At 43.4% G+C, this 26,061-nt stretch overlaps 1 long non-coding RNA gene across 1 annotated transcript in view; it reads right to left on the bottom strand.

Annotated features, from left to right (window-relative positions):
• Nucleotides 1-11,406: 11,406 nt before the first annotated feature.
• LOC123938608 overlaps nt 11,407-26,061 on the bottom strand; it is a 132,256-nt gene continuing 117,601 nt past the window's right edge. Inside the window, exons 3-4 of the long non-coding RNA XR_006817749.1 lie at nt 17,055-17,151; nt 11,407-12,347 (exon numbers count right to left, since the gene is read on the bottom strand). This is a non-coding gene — a long non-coding RNA (uncharacterized LOC123938608). The remainder of the gene's footprint in view (nt 12,348-17,054; nt 17,152-26,061) is intronic.

Genomic DNA, 26,061 nt, shown 5'->3' with positions numbered 1-26,061 from the left:
GGTCTGTAAGAGTTGGCAGAACCTTTGAGCTTTCCATGTAATCTGCCTGGGTGGCTCTGGTAGCAGTGCCTAGTGAAGTCCCAGGAATCTTTTCTAACAACTTTTATCACCTACCATTTTGTACTCCTGTTGAACCACCACGCACAGGCTGTTGAGTTCAGCTGTCTGTGGAAAAATTATACCAACCACATGCTTAGGCAGAAGGAATACAATATATTGCTTATTTTGTATCTACAGAGTGAAGCAATGTGGAAAACATCAAGCCTGCTCTGTCACCTTCCATGAGGACAAATGAAAATGCATCATAGTAACCTTATACCAAGCACATATCAATCTATAATCAGTTGACATTTGAGATAATAAGAGACATTAACTAGAATCTTTGGAATTGAATGCTACTGAACATGTCATCTTAGTTTTCAGTGAGATAGGAGTTGTTCATCCAAATGGCTTGGGTTTGCCCATCTAAAATTTTGGTATCATTGACAAGTTTTCTTTCTGAAGCTTAGTTGCTTTATTTGTAAAAGCGGACTCCTTCTTTGTAAAGATAAATGCTTTAATAGGGATATTTCTTCTTCTCTCCCCTTCCTCCTCCTCCTTCCTCTCCTCTTCTCCTCCTTCTTCCTTTTCTTCTTCTTCTTTGTATTCTTCTGCTATATATAATATAAACACTTGCCCATAGTTGGCACCCAGGAAATATTTCCTGAAGAAACAAATGGATGGATGAAGGGCAACTTAGGATGTATCACAAGTCTGCTGAGAGAATGATGTAAAATCACTTTGAAAAAGTTAATAGACAATAAACACAAGAAATTTTATTTATGATAGGATAGATGCTATTATTTTATTAATGTCCCAGAGAAATAAATGTGTCCAAAGAACATTTATTTGGTGAATACAATCAAATAACCAGAAATTCTTACCTTCCTAGGTATTTAACTGAAGGGCCTGGGTAGTTTTGTTGATCAAGTAGGCACTTCTGTGGTCAATGTCACATTGTGCTTCATGGTGACCCAGCATTCCTATTAGGAACTGGAAAGAAAGGAAAAGGAAGGCAGGGCTGCAGCAGTGACATGGTGTGATCAAGAGAATATTGGCTGAGAGCTAGTTGACTTGGTTTCTACAAGATCATAATTAACATAATCTCTCGAAACAAAGCTCCTTTTTAGATGGCCTTGGCATGAGATAGGTTGGGAAACTTCTGTTCTCCTCAGGGGGAGTAGAGAGATGTGGAGTAGGAAATAGACAGTAATGAGAAGATCAATCAAATTCTGAAGTTGTGCACTACTCTGTGGATGGGTCCCCTCCTCAGACCTGGGAAGGAGCTTCCTGGCCATTTCTCTGTGATGCTCCATTCCTAATCACTGGTCCTCCTTCTCAGCACCATTGATTGACCAGTGTCCCTCAGAGTGGCCCCACAGAGGACTATCATCTGATGTCCCAGACTCCTACCTGTTCTTCCATGCTCTCCTCTCTACAGCAGGGGACTGGGAGCCAGTCCGCTTGCTACAGGGGAAACTAGAAGATGTGGGGAAGAAGAGGCTTTTTTGCCTGTTGCTGGCAGTACCACTTATAACAATAGTAAGGGGACCAGCAACGATGGGGCCCAGAAGCTTCCACTTGAATCTGAGCTCTGGCAGTGTCAGCCCTGGTCTCAGCAGCATCAAAATGTGGCATCCTGGGTTCCTGTTCAGAGGGAACAGCACAGATCCAACAGCAATTGTAGCAGCAACAGCAGCTCAGCAGAGAGTGTGGGCATGTAGGCTCCAACCCCAGTCAAAACCAGCATCCTGATCTCTACAGAACAACTCCCTCCTTTTTGTGCTCCCCCCAGCCCTTCTAGTTTCTTTGTAAAATTTTTCTCTATTCATTCCCTTCCATGTAAAGCATCCAGAGCAGTTTCTGTCTTTCTGTCTAGATATTGAGTGATACCCCTCCAACAGCCCACCTCTCTCAGAAGAAGCTCCAGGCTGGGGGGTCACAGTCTGCTTCATAGAGATGAAGGAAAGGTAGATGAGGAAAGGTGAACTGAACAGAGCACCACAATTTACAAAGCTAAACTCCATTTTAAAAATCATGAAATATGACAAGCCATTCTTCAGCCAACTAATCTATTATGACATGCCTCCATGGTGGGTGCTGTGATGTGCCACCTAGATCCTTCCTGAGGAATGAAGGGCTCGTGCCCCCAATAGCTGGGACTGCTCCCAAAAAACTGTCCCTACTATCAGCCTTCTTCAGGAATTGTATTGGCTGAAGAAAATCACTTTGCCCAAGGTCATACCTTGCCCAAGCTTACACCCAAAGATAGATTGACAGAAGGGTACAAAGGCCCAGACCCACGTTCTAACTCGAAGGGCCATCTGAGTTCAGAATTTCCCATGGAGTCAGCTGAGGCCTTCAGTGGGACTACATCTCAGCACACCTTGATGTCTCCCTCTTCCCAGTCTGCTTCTTTCTCTTCTCTTTTACAGGAATTCATACCAAAAGTACTCCCTTACAAACTTCCTTTATGCCAACCCCTTCCTCAGAGTCTGCTGTCCAAGGGATGTATATTAGTTTGCTAAGGCTGCTGTAACTAAGTGCCACAGACTGAATGGCTTAGAAAACAGAAATGTATTGTTTCACAGTTCTGGAAGCCAGAAGTCCAAGGTCAAGGTGTCAGCAGGGTCAGTCCCTTCTGGGGGCTATAGGAAAGGATCCATTCCAGACCTCTCTCCTTGACTTGTATGTGACTATTTTACATTCATATGTCATTCTCCCTGTGTGTGAGTGTCCCTGAATTTCCCCTTTTTATAAGATACCAGTCATATTGTATGTGGGCCTGCCCTAAGGATCCCATTTTAATTTGATTATTTCTGCAAAGTGTCCATCTCTGAATAATGTGATGTTCCAAGGTGATGGAGTTAGGACTTGAACATAGGAATTTGGAGGCTGGGGACAAGTCAACTCACAACAGAACCCAGCTGGCAACTACATTCAATTACATCTTCAACCAGGAAGTAAATGGACATGGACACAACAGCGTTCTGGGCCCTCTCTCAGATCCAAGTCCTGTCTTATCAGGTTGCCCTTATTAAAGAGTCTGCCCTCTCAGCAAGTAGAGGCAGAAAGATGCTCAGCAAGGTTATCCATGGCTTCTTCAATACAGGCTGGCAAGATTTAAATCAGGAAGGACAGAGTCTGGTTCTCAGGCTAGAGGGAAACCTGAAATGGGGAATCTATTGGGAAATCTGCATTTACAAGGAAGCTATTTATTATACATACCTGGGTGATGAGAAATGTGGCCAATGTATTCACCTCTGGAAGGGTGTCTGGGAATCTCACATAATTAGCTTTTTATGTCCTTTGTTCTCATTAATAATAGTATGACGATGAGTAGAGGTAGGAGGAGAAAGATGGCAGGCAGTTAGATGATGGATTTTTCACTAGAGAATGGTGTTTTGTTTTTTTTTTCTTAATTTACTGGTAGAGTTATAATGGCACTGAGGTTTTTCTCCACATGCATATTGCATTAGTTTCAAGCTGGAAATGCAAAGACACATTGTAGTGGAAAGCACTGTTGCAGTAAAACCCCTTAAGCACCAACATTTTGTTAGTGGGGGCAGGGCAGCAGGAAATGTGAGTTAGGGAGAAATTTATACACAAATGCCTGAAAGCAACTCAGAAGGCCAGCCCATACTTGGGAACTCAAGGATATCCTTATTCAAGTTGGTGTTACAACCGGTATCTGAAGTCATCAAAACCATGTTCAGAGAGGGTGGCATTTGAAGGGGCACAAACAGGCAGGGTTACAATCTGGCCCCAGGCCCTAATTCCCAAGAACACTCGCCTCAAAGACATCAGAAAGCAGTGGAGGTCTGAGAATCAAGGGCAAATGTGCTCGTGTGCCAAGAAAACCTAAGAAGGCTATTTTCACAGCATATTGGGGCTTGGCCAGGTTCCAGAAACCATCAGCCAAGTAGCCTGCCCTGATACTTCAAAGGAAGAACTCTCACTGATAAATCCTGCCCCACACTTTCCACAGCACACATTTAATCTGGAGGCATATAATACCACAGCAGTGAGTCACTGCGCTGAGCCTCAGGGCCCGTCCACAGGACAGGGAAAAAGAAAAAGGTCCCCCACATCTGTTGTGTAGGGCAATTCTCCTCACTTTGCAAAACTGCACTGAAACAGAGCAATAAAAACTGTCATGAGGCAAGTGAGTTACAGCCCGGTTACCTGCACAGAGCCCCTCACTGAATGATAATGAATTCAGCCCACCATTTTTCATTACTTTGTTTTATCACATTTTGATAAAACCCACCAGACGGAGGTAACCAATATGCTTTCTTCCTTGGGTTGAGCTCAGAGATCCCAGAAGGCCTTTCGGTGAGGAGACAAGCAGAGAAATTTTCTTTCTTACACACACATACACACCTTTCTCAGGAGGTTTGAAATTTGGAAAGCCTCAGTCTTCTGAATTGCATTCAATCTAAATTAAAATTCAGCAAATATTCACTGGAATACCTAAGATAAAGAAAATCAAACCTAGGTGTCATGGAAGAGAAGACAGCAGCGAGGGAATGCCAGGGTCAAGAGTGGAGGCCTTTGTTTCTTCATGGTGGGGGGGTGGGGAACAAAAAGAATATTAATTCCTTTGCTGTGAGTTCTGCACCATCTGGAACATTCACGGGCTGCTGGCAGTTAGGTCAGGCCATGGACTTGTTCTCATCTGGTCATTTAGCAGTGGTCTATGGAAGGAGTGGAAATAGTCTAAATCTTTTCCTGAGTCACACAAGCAAGCCAACAAATTCAGTGATTACATAATAAGCTGGGGGCTAAGTCTTAGGAGCCACATTTGTTTTAGGTGTTCGCGTGCGGCTGTGTGTGCGTTTGAGTGGGTTTCTGGGCACATGGACACTTCTCTACCTCATCCCACCCCTGTTCTTTTCTTAAGGCTATTATAATGCATAGTTCCTAAGGGTACATGCTTTCCAGATGACCTACACAAAAGTCCTATTCGAGAGACTCTTCCTGGTTTCTCCGAATCCTAGTTTTCCTTTCACTTCAGTTTTCATTGATCTCTTCCACGATACCGGCTGCAGTCAAATTAGCCTCTGGCAGGCATCTAAGGACAAGATTCACTGCCACATCTGTCGGTGAAGAAGAAAATGAAGAGCTGCCAATTTGCCTATTTGCAGGTGCCAATAAAATCCTGCCCATGCCATTCCTTGGACTTTCCAGAACTTTAGTCCACAGGACTGTGGCCAACAGGGTGGCCTTTCCCCAGGAAGGGCCACCTTTTTCATCACCTAAGAAAAATCTGCCATGTTTTATGTGGGGCCCTTGATAAATCTTATTGAGTAACTCCATGCACATTAGCTACCCTAAGAAGAAAGTGAAACTTGGTGAGCCTTATGTTGATTTTCTGAGGCAAGGAGCCTAGCTTCTGTGGCAAGAAGTGCTTGAGGTCTCTTAAGGAATGGCAGGCAGGCCCAACCATAGGAAGAGGTGGAGGAGGAACACAGTTCTCTTCAAACACCTCCAGAGTTGAGGATCCTTCCACCTTTCAGGGAAGAGGAGTGGTGAACATTCAGAAGTCCTCAAGATGCCCAGTAGGAAAGGAACCTCGAGATAGGGACTGCGGTGGGGCTCCTGAATCCTGGGTGCGGAGACTCAGATACACTGGTATATTCATACCATGTGACCTACCTCCTGGACCACAGGTAGCTAGTTGGTTCAGGTATAGAAGCCTGACGTAAGAGCAGTCAGTCCGAGTTGGCCTGACACAAAAGTCACATCCAGCAGACAGTGGGATAAATGGAACATCTCAGATTCTCTCTCCTGAAGAGTCTAAATATGAACTAGAGAGAGAGAGAGAGATTCATGAGTTGGAAGGTGGGAAGGAAACAGAAGCTAAGAAACAATCAGCAGGAACGTAGAACAGTAGAAGCCACAGGCAAGACAAACCATGGGCAGGCAGGAGCTGAGGTAAGTCTGGATGGAGTACTAGAAAGCAGAAACCAAGTGACATACCGAGGAGAAGATGAGCTTCTTGGTTGTGTAGGGACATGAAGAGAAGAAAATTAGAAACTCCTGTCGCTCTAGGGCAACAAGATAATCCAGTTCCTACAGTTGCTTTTCATCCTATATAACCTCCCAGTTCCTGCTATGCATTCCATTCTCCATGGGACTTGACTGGTTGCAATTTCCCATGAGGTGTGGTACAGATCTCTGTCTACATGTATCCATCAATGGATCTCCATTTCTTTCTTGTAACCTGAGTTAGTCTCCTTTTCTTATAACCAAAAATGCCTATTAAATACAAAACGTTCAGGGCTTGGCTGAACGATGACTTCTAACCTGTTCACAGTTCCATTGGCATTGACGCTTCTGTTCTGGAAAATTCCAGGGCTCATCTCCCATTTTAAAAAATGCTCTGAACTTTTTATTTCCACAGTGTTCTTATACCCTCTTTCACATATGTCTCACAGCATCTCTAGCCACCCATAACTAAAAGCCTTGATGCTATTAGTTCAACTACCACTCTACATTTGTACCCTTCCAGAGTTTTCCACAGGATTTCAAATACATGATCTCTTTTGAACCTTGCAATATCCTTATGAGGTACTACTACTAATAATAATACCTAATATTGTACAGTGCTATATAATTTACACATGACTTTTATATACATAGTCTCATTTGATTAGATCCACTCAACAACAATGTGAAGTGGTTTTTTCATTTTACAGAAGAGCAACCTGAAATTCACTAATGGCAAAGAACCTATCCAGTTCACACAACAAAGAATGGTTTCTACTGGGATTTTCAGCCTCCATGTCAGTGTGAAATGTTTTGTAGTCATTTTTTCTACCGGAGGCAAACAGGAGCTACCCTTAGATGTACTTGTATGGCCTTGGAAATGTCTAGTTTCTTGTTTCTGTATATTAAGTCAGAGGTCCATTAGGTTTACTGTGCCTCATCTCCTAGGACTGTAGTCTGCCCGCCTATCTGGCTCCCACTGCTACAGCAATACTCAGAACATGGCTATTTCATGAGGAAACTCATCTTTGTCTTCCACAGGGGCACCATTAACCCATTGATAATATGAATTTACCACATAGACCTGTTTCTTCCTGGTCACTGACTCTGATGCGCATATATTCCATAACCGGGTTACCTGAGGCAAAGCCTTGTTCTAATTCCAAGGGCTTATTTTTAATACCACAGAACTGACATGGTTAGAGTCATGAATCAAACCAGCCTTCTATAGATACTGGACCATTTCAGCTCATGGGACAGAATGTTGTGGTTTAAGAGAGAAAGAGAGACTCAAAACATAAATTGTCATTCGTTTTTCTGTAACAAATGTGGTTGCTCTAATGATAGCACATGAAGCTCCAAGCTCCTTGTTTTATCATTCCTCAGATAAGACCTTGACATTCAGTACCTCCTGGTGCTATTATTTGAAAGCCAATAGGGGGTAAATTTTGTTTGCCCCAGTAGCTGTTCTTCCCAGGCACACAGATGGCTGATGCCGTTGACAGTGGCAACTGTGGTGATTAGAGCAGCACTGTATGTGTAATAATGTAAACAATACATAGACCAGCATGAGCTGGATTGTGGAGGACTCCCCCAGAGTGGCCCTATCTACTGCAGAGAGAGGCATTTGGATACAAGTCAGCAACTCCATGACACATGAGCCCCATGCTGTCAGTCAAGGCTTTCCGGCTGATACAAGACATAGCCTCAGATTCCTCAAAACACAGTACCCTGGGCACCTACTTCAGCTCAGACCAGGCTATAAGATGAATGCCGTTTGCCATTTAGCATGTGATGATCCCTAGCATATAAGGCTGCCCAGAATTGATCTCAGCCCCACAATAACTGGGTCCAACTACATAGTCCCACTCTAATTAGACTGCACGTCCAGCACGGTGAAGGTAATGATTCAAAATGTGTCTCTTACCCTATATTATAAATGTGTGCTGTAACACTTACAGTCCTGTTCCTATCAGGAACTCTCTTTAAAATTGCTCGAGCGTCATACCCCAATAATACAGGACCATGGTTCTCCCCACATATCATGTGGTTGCATCCCTCTATTCCCTGTGCCTGGCATGTCTTTTTTCTTATAGGGACTTATAAAGTCTTCCTGATCTTTTCAAGACTTCCAGATTAAATATCATCAAGACTAGATAAAACCCCTAGAGAAACACGTACACCAGGAGACAAACAAAAATGTTCGTAGCAGAAAATGGCCAGTGGGAGGGGGTAAATTGTGGTATATTCATAGAGTGGGACGTGACAGGGGAAACAAACTAGAGGTGTATCTAACAATGTAGAGTGAAAGAAGCCAAGACTCAAAGTAATATACACTCTGTGATTTTCTTTTTAAAATTCAGAGCAGACAAAACTAAGCTACACTATTTAAGGATACATAGGTGTTCACACTGTAAAGAAAAGGACAGCTGTGGTCACTCTAAAAGCCAGAACAGAGAAGCCTCCATGGAGAGATGAGAGGGTTGGGGGGAAAATAACACGAGGGCTTCTGGGTTGTGACGATGTGCCGTTCCTTGAAATAGATCTTCATCTTCATTCTTTGTTAGGCTGTACATTAATATTTTATGCACTTTTCTATAATTGTGCTATATTTAATAATTTTTTAAAGAGGTAAAAGGAAAAAATGAGTACAGAAATTCCTGGTTAAGAAATATCATAAAAAATGCAGACATCATCTTCCTGATGAAAGAGTCCATTTTAATGGACAGAAGGGCCTGTCATGCAGTCATTTATTAGTGGAGAGGCCCCCTGCATCAATGTAAAATGTGCTGCTTTAGGAAAAGGGCGACAAAAATAGCCTTCCTGTGGTATGCCATGACTACTGTCACATAAAATATATGTTTACGGAAAATGAGTTGCTTCACTATTTTTTTTTTTTTGAAAATGCTAAATTCAGCCTTTGTCTTATCTGCCTAGAGCAGACCCTTCAGAAATGTGGCCTGTAGTGGCTGTATTCTCCTTCCCGGTGTCATCCCCTCTCAAGGGGCAGATTTTAAAACTGTTTCTGTAACCCACCTTTGCCTGGCATTAGGACCATATATGGTTTTTTAAAATTTTTTTATATCAGGAGGAATTCATAAACTCCCTTGATGTTGGGAGGCAGAGAGGTGCAACAAAGGTAATTACACCCTGCCTTTTTCAGTCCCCACTGTGACTGCTATTGGATATGGTCCCCTTCTTCATTTCCCATCCTAAACAGGTGTGCCCCGCCACTCTGGGTACTCAACAGCAGTGGCCATCCACAGACAGCTGCTCTGTGAGGCTGTGTGAAATGAGTCTAACATGCCTGGCACTCCAGCACATCGGTTCTAGGGTCTGTGATACATTCTAGAGTACAGGTGGAAATATGCTCAGAGCTGGAGATGTGCTTTCGGCCACTTGTTTTGCAAGCCCCAGAGATCAACACTTGCCAGGGAAGCTCAGGTTGGGTGAGGCAGGGGCTGATTTAATTAGCTGAGTGACTCGAAATTTTTCCCGTGGACCTAAGAGCCTAAACCAAAGGAGGGAGCAGGGGTGGTGTGAGTCAGTACGAGGATTTCTCTGAAATCTGGATGAAAAATCTAACCACAGAGTAAGTGCATTACTCTGGCTAGAGTTGGCAGGATGCCTAAAATAAGGGGCAGGGTGCTAAGAGCAGGGGCAGTGGGGTGAGGTTTGGTTTGGTTAGGTTTTCATTTCTGGAAAATTTTACTTAAGTTATTAGATGTTGTAATGTTATAGGAAGAAGGATTTTGTAAAAAGAGAGAGTAATCTGCTGTAAAAACAGAGAGACAGGGATATACAGAGAGTGAAAATCCAAGAGATCCAGAACCCAGAGGAAAACAAGAGATGGAGAGAGATGCTGAAAGCAGAGATAGAGGGAAAAAGGGACAGCAGGAAGCAGGGGACAGTAATTTTCCTTGCCTTTGTTCATTTTTTTAAGTTGGGATGTGAAAATGGACCTCTTTGTGCCATTCCCAATTTGCGCTATACTTAAACCCATTTAATTACTATGATGGATTGCATACTTGCCACCAAAATTCTTGTTCTCACTTGCCCTAACTACGAATGGGCTGCAAGCATGGCCTTTTAAGAAATGAGCCAAGTTCGATGTGGATTTGTGTTCATCTCTGTTAATGGCAGGCAGGAGGTAGACCAGCTGTTCTCCTCCAGTGACTCAGTGCATTGCCCCGGCCTGACCCAGGTTCCGCTGGACAGAGGGCCCCGACCTGACTGCATGCAAATCCCGGCTTTTCTCATCCAAAGAAACATCTCCAGAAAAGGGGAGGAGCATTTATAGCAGGGGCAGAAAGAGCTCCAGTTATTGTTTGATGCCCAGTTGGGTCCTAAGGGACTCTTTCCAGCGATGAGCAGCTTCAGCTGCAAATAACTAAACAGCTTTAAAGGGAAGGAGCTGAGGAGGTGGGGAATTAATGAGCTCCAACCAGCAAGAGTTACAGCATAATTAACTCCCAGACGGTCTCACTGGTGCTACAGCAGTGCTGTACAACCCAACCCAGAGCTTCCTCCCCAGATAGAATTAAAGTTTAATTCAGTGTCAGAGGGGCATTAGAAAAAAAGCCCAGCACAGGACAAGAGGGAGCAATCAAGAATTTCACCGAGAAAGGGTCATGCAGTGGCTACTCCCTCCTTCATAGACTGCCCAGTGCACAGGCTTTAAGGTGAGACTGTTCGAGTGTCTGAAATAGACCAAAGGAAGTCTGAGTCTGGGCCATTTGGGAAAGAAAATGATGGAAATATCTGCCTGATGCCTGGAGAAGCTATTTGTTTTGACTACTGCTGCTGCTATTTTCCTTAAGGTTAGAGCCCATAGGACTGTGAAAAACCAGTGCCCTGAACCAAGAAAAAGTTTTCTCTTCCAGCAAGTGGGAAGCCTTGTGCTTTTGGCCCCCACTTGCCAACTTGGTGTTCCGCACTCAGGACAGGGAGACCGGGATCACTAGCTTACCACGTGTATTTAATCCCCCAAGCAGTTCACTCGTAACATTCCCCATCTGTTCAACAAAATTATTTTCATCAAAATCTTGAAATAAAATTAAAAATAGCGTGGCCAGAAAAGCCAGTGAAAGTTTCAGAGACAGTGAAAATGTTCCTTTACTACACTTTGTATGTATAATTTGCCAGTTTAAAAAAAAAAAATACTGTATGTGCATAAAAGGAAAAAAGCACTTTTTATTCAAGAATTTTATCTCCAAATTAGGGTTTGAACTTTGATCCTTTCTTTACAGGAAGCTATAATATTATTTTCTATAAAGAAACTAGGAACTTCTAAGTAAATTTTAATAAAATCAAAATGTCGGCAAAAAATACAAGGCAGATAATTATGAAATGATATCATTGTAATTATTTACTGGATTCATTCTTTCATTTAAAAGCAATCATAATTGTAAAGGAAGAGCACATTTCAATTTTAAAGATATTGTTCACATTCAGTAAGATATTTCACATACGAACTAAAATTTACACTTAACAAAAACATGCTACCCCAGGTGTAGTAATGTCATTGTTTCATATTTCAGAAATAACACTCAAAATGCTCCCGGAGAATGACAGAAAGGATGTAACTCAAATTCAGTTTCTTTATCTTTTGCAATGATCTTTTACCTTAAATCTAGTGTTTAAATGCAGGAATGTGCAGTACAATGGAGTCCAGGAAACAGACCTGGCGTGATGTAAGCTCAGATGATTCCAAACCTTTATGAACTGGTTCATGAAATAAAAGTGTGTAGCTTATACCCACAAAACTAGGAATTCTCTGAATTCACTTTCATATAAAATATAATGTATATTGAAGGAAGCATAATAAAAATGTGCTGATTCGAAGCTTACGCAGAGCATTAAAATCCAACAATAACCACGGATGTTGCTTCAAATTTAGATCATCAAAAACTTGTTTCAGGGAAGATATGTTATCATGACATTATTTAGAATCAGGAGCACATGGTGGTAATGGAAAGCAAATCCCATTTTCACTGGTTTGATAATTTTTTAAAAATTCTTCACTTGTTTACCCACCCTGTTGCTGGCATCGGTGTGGACCTCTCGCATGCTCCGCTCCCCCGCTTATATCCTTCTGCACTATTCTCTGCCCATGATCCCAACCTTGGGGTTCATCTCAGTAGGGGCAGCTCTGGGCATCTGCAATAATCATGACTGGAGTAAGGAGGGGAGGAAGTGGGTAGGAGTCACATTATGGAGGCGCTGCTCTGTGTGAAGCCCACCACCAGGCATTTCCACTCAAAATGGCTCTTCCTGCTTCCCAAAACTGCTCACACAAGGGGTTCTAATCCCAGAATCTGGAAATGAGGAAAAACAGACAACATGAAGCTCCGTGGCTTGTCCATGGCACAAGTAGCAGAAAATGGATTAGAACCCAGCTGAGACTAGGGACAAGGCTCAGGTTACCTCCTAAAAGTGAGTCCCACAGATTCAGTGGAACCCCTAAGAACATGACCTAGAATTCCTTGACTTTGCACAGATGCAGAGAAGACATGCTCAGGGTCCCACTGCTCTAGTTAGAATAAGCTTACCCCTCCCAAATTCAAGGAAATCGCATTTTGAACATCATTGAACCACTAACCCTATGCAACAAAGGTGTTACATTTGATTCGAGGTGGTAGAGAAAATTTACCCGAGTTTCTGGATCTTTCTCCTTTTCGTTTTTCTTCTTTTTACTTCTCTTTTCTTTCTTTCTTCCTTTCTTTCTTTCTCACTGTCTCTCTCTCTCCCTTTGCCTTTCTTTCTTTTTTCTTACTTTTTAAATGTACTTCCTTTTTTTTTTTAATATTTTATTTATTTGACAGAGAGAAATCACAACTAGGCAGAGAGGCAGGCAGAGAGAGAGGAGGAAGCAGGCTCCCTGTGGAGCAGAGAGCCCGACGTGGGGCTCGATCCCAGGACCCTGAGATCATGACCTGAGCCGAAGGCAGAGGCTTTAACCCACTGAGCCACCCAGGTGCCCCTTAAATGTACTTCCTTACCAAGCTTTGTATCTTGAGTAAAATTGCTGGAGCTGTCACATTAAGTTCCAGAGAATTTCTCAGTGGGGACCTTGCATGTAACACATAGCTCCAAAGAGTTGATAGATCTTTTTAATGTCCTCTTTATTACTAACACTTAGGGGGAACATCTTAACGTTTCTCTTTCTTCTTCCTCCTACATTAAAAAGATGGTAATGTCACTCTCCATATGTCCTGACTATGGCTGAGGTCTTGCCTATTGGTTAGTATTGATTAGTATTCCTTTATAGTTGGCATAATATTCTCCCTAAAGGGTACATATTGCAATTTCCAGAATCAGGTCACAGAAAGCTTTGGCTCACGGAAGTCTAGGAGTTGACAAAACTGAAACTGTAATCATAGTCTCTCTTCTCCTTTCCACTTCCAGGGAGAGCTATTTTGTCTCTTATTGTCTTACCCTTGAGTCTGACCAGGAACAACAAATAAAACACTGGCTACCTCAGACTCCTGGGAGAAGGGCTCCTCCTCACTCACTACCAGAACAAGGATGGTCTAATGGGAGCTAACGTACACAGATATGTACGCGGGGCCTGGCGCACAGCAGAGCCTTCTCTGAGCTTTGTCTCCTGGAGGCACACCCTTGAGAGATTTCATAGCAAAGAGACTGGTGAGTGAGGAACAGGGAGAGTAAAGGAGGGTTTCTTCTCCTTCCATATACCAGAAGGATGGGTTGTACCATTATTTTCCTCTTTACTAGCTTACCTGTTCAAAAACACATTGGGGGTACCTGGGTGGTTCAGATGCTTAAGCATCTGCCTTTGGCACAGGTCATTATCCAGGGTCCTGGGATCAAACCCCGCTTCTCCCTCTCCCTCTACTGTTCCCCCTGCTTGTGCTCTCTCGCTCTGTCAAATAAATAAAATCTTTAAAACAAAAACAAAATGCTTTGGAGGGAAGCAAATATCTTCAGAAAAACAAAAGCATATCAATTTGGATTAGGTTCAGCTGCATATAGCAGAAGCACAAATAAGTGACTTAAAAATATACACGTTTATTTTCCACATGTAAAAGCAGTCCTGAAGTGGGAGGCCCAGGGATGTAACAGCAGCTCCACAGTCATCGGGGACCCAGACACTTTCTACCATTCTTCTCCATCAGACTTAGCACGTGCCTTGCACCTTTAAGGTCACCTCATGATTCAAGATGTCTATCGAAATGCCAGCCACCATCTTTACTTTATGTGACAGAAAAGGGAGGTTAGAAAAAGGGCCAAAAGAAACCGCTCCCAGCTGAGGCAGCATTCTTAAACATTTCTAGAGGCCCAATCAACAACTTCAACTCGCAGGAGACTCAGGAAATGCATCTCTCTATCTAGGCACATCACCACCCAGAATAAATTCGAAGCTCTATGGTGAAGAAAAGGGGAGACTTAGTGTTGAGATGGCATCTAGCCGTCTCTGCTACAAGCCAGGTGCCTGTTCCCAACCTAATAGTTTTGTATACATTACCTGCTTCTTCCTCAAAACACTTCTACTGGTCTTAGGCCAGTAGAGTTAGGGAAGTCTTAGGAATTATCAAACCAACAACCCAATTTTATTTTAATGAACACGGGAATGGAGCTTTGGCATTTATAGAACTTCCCACAAATATCATTTATTTCTCACCCCCATCCCCACCTTGAGGTAAAAAGCATTCTTAACTTGATTTTTCAGAGGAGGAAACGAAGATCTTGAAAGATTTAAGTGATTGGCTCAAAGCCAGGTAGCTAATTAGAGGAAAATTGGTACTAGCATTCAGATCTCTGACACCTGGCCCTACATTTTTCCATGTCTTTTTATTTTTTTTTAAATATTTTATCTATTTATTTGTCAGAGAGAGTGAGCACAGGCAGACAGAGTGGCAGGCGGAGGCAGAGGGAGAAGCAGGCTCCCTGCTGAGCAAGGAGCCCGATGTGGGACTCAATCCCAGGACGCTGGGATCATGACCTGAGCTGAAGGCAGCTGCTTAACCCACTGAGCCACCCAGGCGTCCCTCCATGTCTTTTTAAAAAGAAATTTCAAATACAGAATAGTTCAGAGACAAATGTCTAGCCACAACTCAGAATTAACGAATGTTGAATTTTTGTCATTGTGCTTGAGAATTTTTTTCTTTTAGATTAAAAAAAAAAATTAGACAGTTGAAATCCATTTTGTACCCCAAGGGCTCCCCAGAGATAATCAGTATCAATTTGGTAGGTATTCTCCTAGTCCATACCTTTCCATTTTAACTTCTGATAAGTATGCATAAATAAGTTATTTTTGTAGTTTTATTTTTCACCCAACTTTTTTTTTTTTTAAATTTGACAGTGAGAGAAAGAAAGAGCACTCAAGCAGGGGGAGTGGCAGGCAGAGGGAGAAGCAGGCTTCCCGCTGAGCAGGGAGCCCAATGCGGGGCTCGACCCCAGAACCATGGGATCATGCCTGAGCCGAAGGCAGATGCTTAACCGACAGCCACCTAGGCATCCCTCACCCAATATATTTTTTGAACTCATTCTAGGTTAATGCATAAAGTTCAGTCATTTTAATTGCTATGTGATATTCTGTTATATAAACATACAGTACATTCTATTTATTCATTTCCATTTTCCTACTATATATATTGAGTGCTTAATAAGGATATGAGGAAGTGTTTTAGGAGTTTTTTATATTAGTTTCCTTAATCTTCATAACAAATCCATGAGGAAGGGTTGTTATAACCCCAGTATTATACACAACAACGAAACTAAAAGAACAGACAAGGAATCTGCCCAAGGTTTCACAGCCATTATGCAATAGATCCAGAATTCAACCCCAGAGGAGTTAAATCCAGAGCCCCTACCCATGACATCTAGTCTCCTTACTTTGGCCTACTACTCAAGCATCTTTACTAGTACAACCACCTCTGTTGTGCAAAAACTATCCCCAGAGCCCTGCCATCACCTGGTAGAACTCCGCCTGAGTTTATGGCCAGCATGTGTTCTGACAGATTGGTGCCTGTCTACTTTATGGCTATTTTGAAAAGCATGCCCATTCTAAATTGACTAGACACTTAAGTTGTTTTCAATTCTTCACCCTGCAAATAAGAGAACCTAGAAATAGACATGCTGAGACGTAGATTATATGCCTCAAAGGTTTTACTAAAAACTATTGATTGCTCTTGATCATTGGTTATACTAATGAACTAATAAACTATACTAATATGCTCATGTAATTCATGTATTCTTCATGAATATTATATACCATCAATCTTCTTAATTTTGCCAGATTGTTGGGTGTAAAGTGGTATCTCCTTCTTTATTTGCATTTTGCTGATTACTTGTAAGGTAGGGAAGGTTTGTTTTTTTTTTTTTAAATATGTTTATTAGCCATTTAGGTTTAGTCTGATTTGAATTAAATTTCTCTTCTCTTTGCTCATTTTCAGAGTAGCTTCTATTTTCTTTTAAGCATTTTCTTTTTTAAAATATGGTTTAGACATTCATCTTCTGGCCATTATATCTGGTACGAATTCTCCATACCACTTCTTACCTCTGGCTCCATCTCTGTCTTCCATCATATAAGAGTTTTTAGTTCAATATAGTCAAATCAATAAATTTTTTTCTTTATAAGATATACTTTTGCTACTTTAAAGAAAACCTCACTTTTGAGGTAGTGAAGAAATTCTCTGTTTACTTCTAATTGTTTTATAACTGTGTTTCTTGAATTTGTTTTTCTGTATGGAATGAGAAAGGAATCTAGCTGAACTTTTTTCTACTTGGTTCCAATACCTTTAATTTATTAAGTTACCTTTTCCCCACTGATTTTGTAGTACCACTTCTAACATAAATGACCAATGTCTGTGTATATACCAATCTGTTTCTCAGTTTTTTATACTATTTCACTGACCTATTTCTCTATTCTCAATTTTCTTTCAGCTTAATTCTCTGACTTAAAAATAATGCATGTCTGAGCCTAATACATTCTATCTACTCTTGTAATTTTTATGGTCCTGATGCTGAACACAAGCCTGAAAATTTAGAAAGTGCCTTACAGTTCTTTAGGAAGGTACGCTAGAAGGCATATGGTCTCTCTGGTTTCCACATTGGAGACTCCACTTGCACTGGTGAAGGATCTGGGTATTTGGAGTTCTGTTGAAGGAAAAATAAATTCTAAGGATAATGAGGAAGAAGGAATGAGTCTTGATTTCTGCATCCTCAGAGATACCCCACTATTAATACACATTCTCTAAACATCTTCCAAGTAAATCTCAATGACCACACATCATTCATAAACACCATTCTTATTAATTTAGGTGGACCAGATATCCCAGTTTTTAAAATGACAAATATAAAAAAAAGACTTGGAAAAAAAAGTCATTTCCAGAGTTTAGAGAACAAATTTTTAAATTGCATTGCTTTTTGTAAATGACTATCCAAATGATATAATGATCTATAGTTCAGAGTATTTTCCAGGGTTCAGCTGTATATATTTATGGCATAGAATCTGACTTGGAAAAGTTCCCCTCAAGCACAGTTAAAAACACCATATACAGAATGTGGATCGATGTCCTGCACACAACACTGAAGTAAAAAGGGTAGAAAAGAAATAGATCCTTCATAGCAATCCTGAGATTGGCCATAGCAGGGTCTCTCCTCTGCCTGAGAAACCCGAACCAGGCCTGCGGAGGGGAGTGGAGGTGGGAAGTGTGAAGGATGGGGCCAGGCCAGGAATTGGCATCTCACGGAGTCTAGCTTACGACCGTCACCTCAACCCAAACCATAATGGTTAAAAACATGATCACATTCTTAATGTTAAGATCATAGGCAGGCCTGATAAAAATCTTTTAAAATTCAAACCACCAGCTTTATTTTTCATATTCTATAAACCACAAAGTACCTGATCTGTAGAATTTTAAAGCTCCTGCAAAAGACTCCTGCGTGGCAGCTTCAAGAATAAGCCACAGTCCAACCAGAATATTGTTTTCAGTATCAGAATGTATTTTTCCAGGCAATTTGACTTTCATGGGCCAATGGAAGGTGGGGGTGGGGGGTGTGGGGAGAAGCAATTTCTAAAGACATGCTAACTTTCTGGTTCTGCTGGTGAAGTTGCTTAAGAAAAGGCAGGATACTAATTGCATGAGCCAACATTCAAAATTCAGTCTGTATTTTCTGATCATATCTCCCTCCACCCTCCCCCTCCCCCCTTTCCTACCCCTGTCTTTCATCAAATAAAATTCTGTCAAAGTGAAGAAAGATCATTTTTAATCGCTTAAGGAAATTTGAGGATATTTCTGATTTGTAGCCTCTAATTTCTATAATTAAAATTATATATTCCTCAGTTTAAATTTAAACAAAAAAAACAGCCACTGTATACCCAAGGATATTTACCTTAAAAACTTTTTTTCTCCTATATTAGAGCTGACATGGCTCTTTTCATCTTTACCAAACAAAACAATTGGTTTTAAAAAGGAGAATAATCCAGGCTACTCATTTGTTCAAAGCAAGAAGTTGAACAGAGGATGAAATGAGAACTCTGTCCCTGTCTTAGACCTAACTGCAGCCTCCCTGCGACATTGTTCTCCCGATCCCTGTCTGGGACCGTGTTTTAGGTAAAGCTGTGTTTTAACAAGATTCTCCTTTTTCATCCAGTAATAAACCATGTTGGACAGAGTCCAACACTAAAATGCCATGCATTGAATTATGCATAATAGTGGGTCATGTTTATGCAGAGCCCTACTGCAGTTGTTCATAAATTTTTACTTCTTTTTATTCATTGCTTCACATGCGGCTTGGCTGGCATGCTTACATCAGTTGCTCTGTTTTTCTCGCTTTGTTGTGGTCGTATGTTTTAATGAAAACCCTTCCTCTTCAAAGACATCCAGCTCTCTGCCAAACCTATGGAATCTATAGATTTTCTCCCTGGTACATAAAATAAGAGCCCTGATTCAACTGGCCAACAAACACATTTTGCTAAATGAGACTTTCCTCAAATGTCACTCTTGCATGCAACAAGTATTTCCTGAGCACCTCAGGCTCTAGCCATTGTTCTTGTCCATGAACATCACAGGGGATGAAGCTGATGTACGGAGTCCCTGCCTGTGTGATGGGTGTGATCCAGGGGGAAGACTGTGACAAGAAAATATCTAATCGCCCGTGGTGTTCAGTCAGGGGGGGAAAAAGCAGGATACTCTGAGAGAGAATAATGCAGTGGAGAGGACTGCTCCTTTGCCATGGTAGCTGAAGTAGACCTCTTGGAAGCAGAACATTTAAACCAAGTCCTCAAAGATGAGGAGGACCCACCATTCCGAAGGGGAGAGGGGGCGGGAAACCTGTTGGGAGAAGAGCAGCAGATAAGAGAAGGTCCAGCAGAGTGCTTAGCCCATTTCTTCTGCCATCTTGGCTCATCCACCCCCTGGCCAGCCTTGCAGGGCCAGTCCAGTCCTTCTGTCCCCAAGAAGTCTTCCTGCCCAGCCAGAACGCATGGGACTCTGTCCTCTCCGGCCTCCTCCGGCACTTCATCTGTTTCCCATGACTTCCCACTTAACCATATGCTGGGTTGTATTGTCCTCAGATGGTTCCTGTGGTTAAACTTGTCTCCTCAACAAGTTTTGTAAACCCACTGAGGACAGAGGGGAGTGCGCCCCTTTGCACCCCACCCCACGTCCGCTGCAGCGCTGGAGCGGAACTGACGCAGGCTGCATTGAAATGGGCTGGAGATGTTTGGCCTGGCAGGGCAGGTGAACAGCCGCGGCTAAGCTGCTTTTCTATCTGCATCTGCTCCCATTAGACAAAATGCAAATAGATAGGCCCCCATCTCTCTCTGTTCTATTTAGCATTTATATGACACCTTTCAGCGCAGAGAAATGAGTAAGTGGAACCAGAAGTGGCTATTCCATGTGCTCATCCCCCAGCCCGGCTGCAGCCAGGCATCTGGTCCCCACCTGCCCCCCACACGCCCCTCCTCCCCAGAGGGGCAGGCTGCAGGCACCAGTGCTCTGCTTTCAGCAGCGCTCTTCCCACTGAGCCGCATGCTGTTGAAAGAATGCATTGTCTGGGCTAAAGGGAGAACGGCGGGTAGCACGTTACAAATCTGAGCTGTTAAGTGATAAATGAGCAATGAAAAGCGTCCTGACATCATTAAGGTGTTCCCAAACACGCTCTCTGCTCAGCCTAGCCCTCGCACCACCTCGTGAAGACAGAGTGGCTTGTACGGTGACCAGAGCCTGGCCTGGCCGAGGAGTCACCAAACTGGGTCACTCTGACCCCATGGGGTTTTTCTACATTCCGCCGGTTGGAAACATAGGCACTTACAGAAACTGCTAGACTCGTTGCTCCACAAAACTTCTTGGAGGCACGGCTCTCCTCAACCATATAAAAATGAACTTGCCTTGCCCCTGCTCGTAGTACTCCCAGAGTCTGAAGCAGTCCTTCAGCAGTACCTCCCACCTCCACACTCGGGGAGCCCTGGCCCCAGGCCGCAGGGCATGCACATCTTGACTGGCCACTCTGTAGAAGCCACACCACATCCTCCTGCCCACCAACCCCCCACCCCAGGACCCAGTAGGACAGGCCATCGGGAAGATTGCCTGCTGGGGGACAAAACAGCTGATCTAACTTTTTTGAGAAGAAATTTGCCAGGGCCAGAAAGGGCATCCCCTTAAAAATCCTTTCAAGAGCATCTTAACCCTTGCAGTGCCTCCTGGGGGATTAAAAGCTACCCCTGCCCTTGACTCACTAATGCTGTAGAATTCTAAGTTTCTAGAGAAGAACTCGGTACTGATTCACAAAAGCAGTATCGGGGAGGAGAGGGTCGATTTCTTTTCCTCATGGCTCTGCCACCCCTGATTTGCTTGCAGGGATCTCACGGCCATTGGTGTAGAAGAAGTTACATAATTCTATAATAATGTAGGGTGACAGTATGGAAAAAAATGTTGGTTCCATCGCTTGCCAGCTATGAGAACTTAGGCAACTCACTTGAGCATCTTGCTTTCCCTATCTGTAAACTAGGCAGAAATGGCATCCATCACATAAAGTATGAAGGAAGAAGGATCAAACAATGCCAAAAGTTACATGTTGAGAACAGGATCTGGCACACAGAAGGGGAATAGTAAATATTTACTGTTCATTGAGACCTAGTCAATGTATCTCATAAGGGATTATGTGCTTTATCTGGTCCTCTAATTTCATCCTACAACTCTCAAAGATAAGACCTGTATTTATAATCACTATGCTATCCTTCTCACCTTGTTTCCCTAGGAGAAACAATTTCATGTCGGTGGCTATTCCTGTCTGCAGTTTTCCCTTGAAAAATTGCTCCAGGATGGGTACTTCCTAAGGGGAAGCTTTCTCTATTAGGTAGACAGGAGGGGAAACATAAGGGCAGGCCTTGACCCACCATTACCAAGAAATCAACTGTGGAAAGGAGTCATCTTTCTCTCGCCACTGGGCTGGACTTGGTGATTAATGGGAGACATTTAAGATAATATACTTTCTTGTTCTAGTTTTGATAATTTAAGCTCTTGGAAATGTGAGCCCAGAGAATGAAGAAAAAAGAACAAAGTCGAACAATATTCTCTTTCTAGTTGCTTGCTTTTAAAAACCTCAGTGCCTTTCTGCCAAAATTTACAGAATCGCCTATTCCTTGTCTATGTCACATTGCTTTCCTTTTTTCCTCCTCACCTCCAAAAGGAAATGAGTTCCAGCCAAAATGGTTATCATAGATCCCCAGCACAAACAGTTTCCAAGTTACCGAACGAGACAGAGGAACAATTGATCTTACTGGCACAGGCCAATGATGGGAGATAAGGGAGTAACATGTGGGCCCAAGCAGCTATTGTTGTTGCTTTGTTTTATTTTATTTTTTTCAAAGCATGAGTGTACAGACTCTGCTGGCCTGAGCCCTTCTGATTCTTGGGAAAGGAAAGATACCTCAGCTGGAGTCTCCCCAGAGCCAGGGTCCTCAACATTCAGTCCATCCTTGCCACTCAGCAGAGCATCATGACCCACTTTATGAGACGGGCTCTGAGGTCCAGCCACCAAGAGCACACTTTGGCCTCAAACGTCACCCCCAGAGTGAGGCCACAAGAGTGATCATGAAAGAGATTGAGGGAGCACTTTCCTCAGAGTTAAAAGGGCTTCTCAACCTTTCATTTAAATATCAAAAGAGAGGCCATTAAAAGGGGACTTGTAATTTCTCCTTTATGAGGATGAGGAAACCCAGAGACACAGCAAGCCTCACCTTCAGTGGTAGAGCTGGGAAGTGGTAGAGCCAGAAAGGAGCCCAGGTCTTGTCTCAGACCCTAAGCCTGCTGCATAGAAATGAGAGTGAAAAGGGAGGCCCAGGAAGTAAGGAAAAAGAAGGAGAGCAAGACCTGAGCAAGACCTGAAATGAAGATTCCCTACTGAAATGAAGACGTGTGGTCTTGACATCTGCTCAAGTCTGGAGGGCCTCCACGGTGAGCCAAAGGCTGTCCACCTACTTCTGCTCCCCGGTATACACCCTCTGGCCAGACAACCCTCCTTACCCATGCGCTCTGGTGCCAAGCCCTCGGAAACTGCGGTAGCCTTTATGTGAGAGAGGTGCCCACGCTCAAGACCTTATTATAACTGGATTACCTCTGTAAAGACCCCATAGAGGAGCAAAGTTTGGGGCTCCCAACTGTGTGTCTTTACTTTTTTTTTTAAATTAACATATAATGTATTATTAGCCCCAGGGGTAAATGTCTGTGAATCGCCAGGTTTACACACTTCACAGCACTCACCATATGTGCTGGTTACTTTTAAGAAACAAAAGGCTCAGGAAGAAACTTGGACTTCCTCCTAACTGCCTGAAAGAATTGAGATGGAGGAGCTGCTGCAGGAAGGAGCTCTTGCCACTGATACAAGTACAGTATAGCGTGAGCAGCAGGCAGGGAGGAACTGAGCTAAGTCTGTTGGTGAAAATTCCTCTCTGGGTCCCAGCAAACATTTCTTCAACAAACATTTACTCTTTTTCATTCTCCTGCGGGCTGTCTTCCTTCCCAAACCCCTCCACCCTTCTCTCCCTGGCTCTGAATGGCGTACCAGCCTCAACTACCTGACTGCCTCTGGGCCTCATTTTCTTATGGAGACCCTATACATACAGAATTAAGTTTCATTTTCTCCTGTTAATCTGTTTAATGTCCATTGCATTCTCAGAGCAGCCAGGGAAACCCTGAAGGACAGAGAAAATTTTTTCCTTTCCAACAACCCTATCTCCAAATAAAGGCATGTTCTGAGGTACTGGCAGTTAGGACTTCAACATAGGAATGTGGGCAGGGGGCACAATTCAACACGTGACACAAGCTAAGGGCCTTACGGCCTGTAGGCTAATAAGCCCGAACTCCACAGGAATGGGGAAGGAGAGAATCCCTGAGAGAAGAGACTCAGAGCTCCATGTCAAACAGCTTAGTGTCTCCAGAGGAGGGTGGGTCAAACTTCAGCAGAGGCCAGGGCAGGAAAGGCCAGGCTCAGGCTTTCTCTGGCACCAAGAAGGAGTGCTCCTGGATGGGTTACCAGTTTTTCCTGACATTGCCTCAGGCTCTCCTTGCACAACCCTCTCATCAATGAAAGCCAGTAAGGTTTAAAAAAAAAAAAAGAAACAAAACCAAAAAACCCTAAACAACAACAACAAAAAACCACATACAAAAAAAGTAACTTTAGGTTGTCTGTGGAAAGCCTCAAAAATGTCAACAAGTGCTGAGTCAGGAAATTCTCCCCTAATAGCTTTTGTTGGAAACGTTTAACATTTCAACTTTATCTCTTCTTTCAGACAGCTCCTCAGAAGTATTCAAAAGCAACAATACTATCATTCAGGACTTCTGGCTCCCTGAGGACTAGACCTGAGCCATGGCCAGCAAACACCCTTTAGAATCAGACCAGTGGACCAGGCAAACACTCTAAGGAGCTGCTTTCCTTCAGCCCTTCTGAGCTAGGGGAGAGAAGGACCCCACATCTGATGCGCCAGTGCCTATTGCCATCTGGCCACCGAAGAGAGCGTCCCCTCTGTAGGGACTGCTTAGGGTCCAGACGCACACCAAGACCTGAGGTATCATCTTTGGCAGTGGGCAGGAAATACCAAGGAACTTCCTTCATGGGCCCTTGGATACCCCCCAGAGACTCATGGTCACCCTCACATCACAGGACAAGAAAGAGTTCAGGTAAGGAAGGAGCACAACATTTGCTTATTTCAGCTTTCCTCACACCTCAGTCTCCATGTGGGGTCCCAGGCCACTCTGCTATCTCTGCTTCCCTGTGCCAGTGGCCAGCTATGACTGTTAGCTCCCTGAGCACCTCCATGGTCTTCGCCATCGTGTCTCACCTAAGCAGGGTAGCCATCTTTTTCGGAACCAAACAAGCCAACAAGGGCAGTAACAGAAGTTGTGAGTAAAAGCCAGGAGGGACTATCCAGAGGAAATGGAAGTACGACAATTTCATGTGGCCTAAGCTGGTTGCTGGCTTAATTAATATGTGCCCATCTTTCACATCATCTTTCTGGTCAAAGAAGAGGTGTTTTTTAATGCAGAGCCATAAACAGCAAGGAAAATAGAGGCACGTTGCTCTCCCACTACACTCATGCCCAGAGGCACCAGGCTACTCCCGAAAGTGGATTCACAGACTTCCAGCATGGTGTCCAGTGGGCCTCACATGGGAAGTGCATCCTTCCAAACAACTTGGGTAGAGTCAATGAGCCCACTGTTCTCAAGCATGAGCTGAGGAATACCATGGCCAGGACAAAAGAGGAGTTGGTACCAAAGGTAATCATTTGTCACACAATCACCCTCCTAGAATAAAATGCATCTCCATACATTGATTAGGATATTAATTATCCGAATATTGTGAAACCGTTATCCCCACATGTGAGATCTGAAGGAAGAAGCTGAGCCAACCCCCCTTTGCCCTTTTCAGCATGAGCATTAAACATTGCTGAAGAACAGCAGCAAGGGCCAGGTTCCCCTTAGACACAGACCTGGGATCACAGCCCAGCAGTCCCTGAAGGAGCCACTCCAAGAAAGGCTGGGGAGACTGAGTCACAGGCATCACCCCTGCAAACTTGAGAATGTTCACATTTCTCAGCCTGCGCCATGTTTTTACATTCGTTGCCCAGCAGAGGATGGGCACCGAAAGAAGTATGTGCTGGGCCTGTGCTCTCGTGCATTTCCTCACGCCAGGAGCAGGTACCATCATTCTTATCTTACAGATGACATTAAGAGAAGAGAAGTGACTCCTACTCAAAGACCAAATTGTCAGGGTAATAACCATTTTCCTTGCAAAAGGATGTTCAAGTCAGATTCAAGGCCAAGGCAAAGGGTAAGAAGTTTTGTATTAGGAGTTTGTGAGCACAGAACCAGCCCAGTGAACTCGTTGGGATATGAAAGGAGACCAGTTTATCCTTAGCCCAACTCAAGCTCTCTTTAGATGCCCTCCTCACCCCCACACAGCATCCTGGGTCTACCCTAGAGCTTTCTGAGCTGCTCCCACCTATAGAACAAGTTGCACTGTGATACTTAAAAGCTTTTCGAGTACTAAAAAAAATCCTGTCTAAGTCAAAACTTCTCTCTCCCTCTAGACTGAAGCTTTTTCCTTTCTGTAGCTGAGGACTGACTCCCCTTGGATCAGAAATTACAAGGGACCTGAGAATGTCCTTCCTCTTTTTTAACCACATCATTTTTCCTCCCCACTTCTGGGTCTTTGTGGGTCAGAGTAGAATGGGAGTGGGAGGGGCTACAAGGCGTTCAGGAGTTTTGCTTGGTGGTACTCTCAGCAGTGATTTCTTGACCCTGAATGTTCTCTGTGCCACAGGCATTCAAATGTTATTTATGAGAACCCATACAGGAGACCTCCTCCCTACACACTTTTGGGCTATGACTAAAGAACACTCTGGCTGACCTTTGAGGAACACCCCAGCTCCTTCCCGGCTAGCTTCCCACTTCTGCCTCTTATACTCACAGGAAGACCTCTGGCTCAGGGTCCCCTGAAGGCACAGGTGTATCCATATGGCCTAAAGAAAGCTCACACATGCTTGCCGTACCAAATAGCAGG

The sequence above is a fragment of the Meles meles genome, chromosome 3 (genome assembly GCF_922984935.1).
Source record: "Meles meles chromosome 3, mMelMel3.1 paternal haplotype, whole genome shotgun sequence".
Taxonomy (NCBI): Eukaryota; Metazoa; Chordata; class Mammalia; order Carnivora; family Mustelidae; genus Meles; species Meles meles.
The sequence above is the reverse complement of the archived record's forward strand: the minus strand, read 5'-3'. Positions and strand labels throughout refer to the sequence as shown.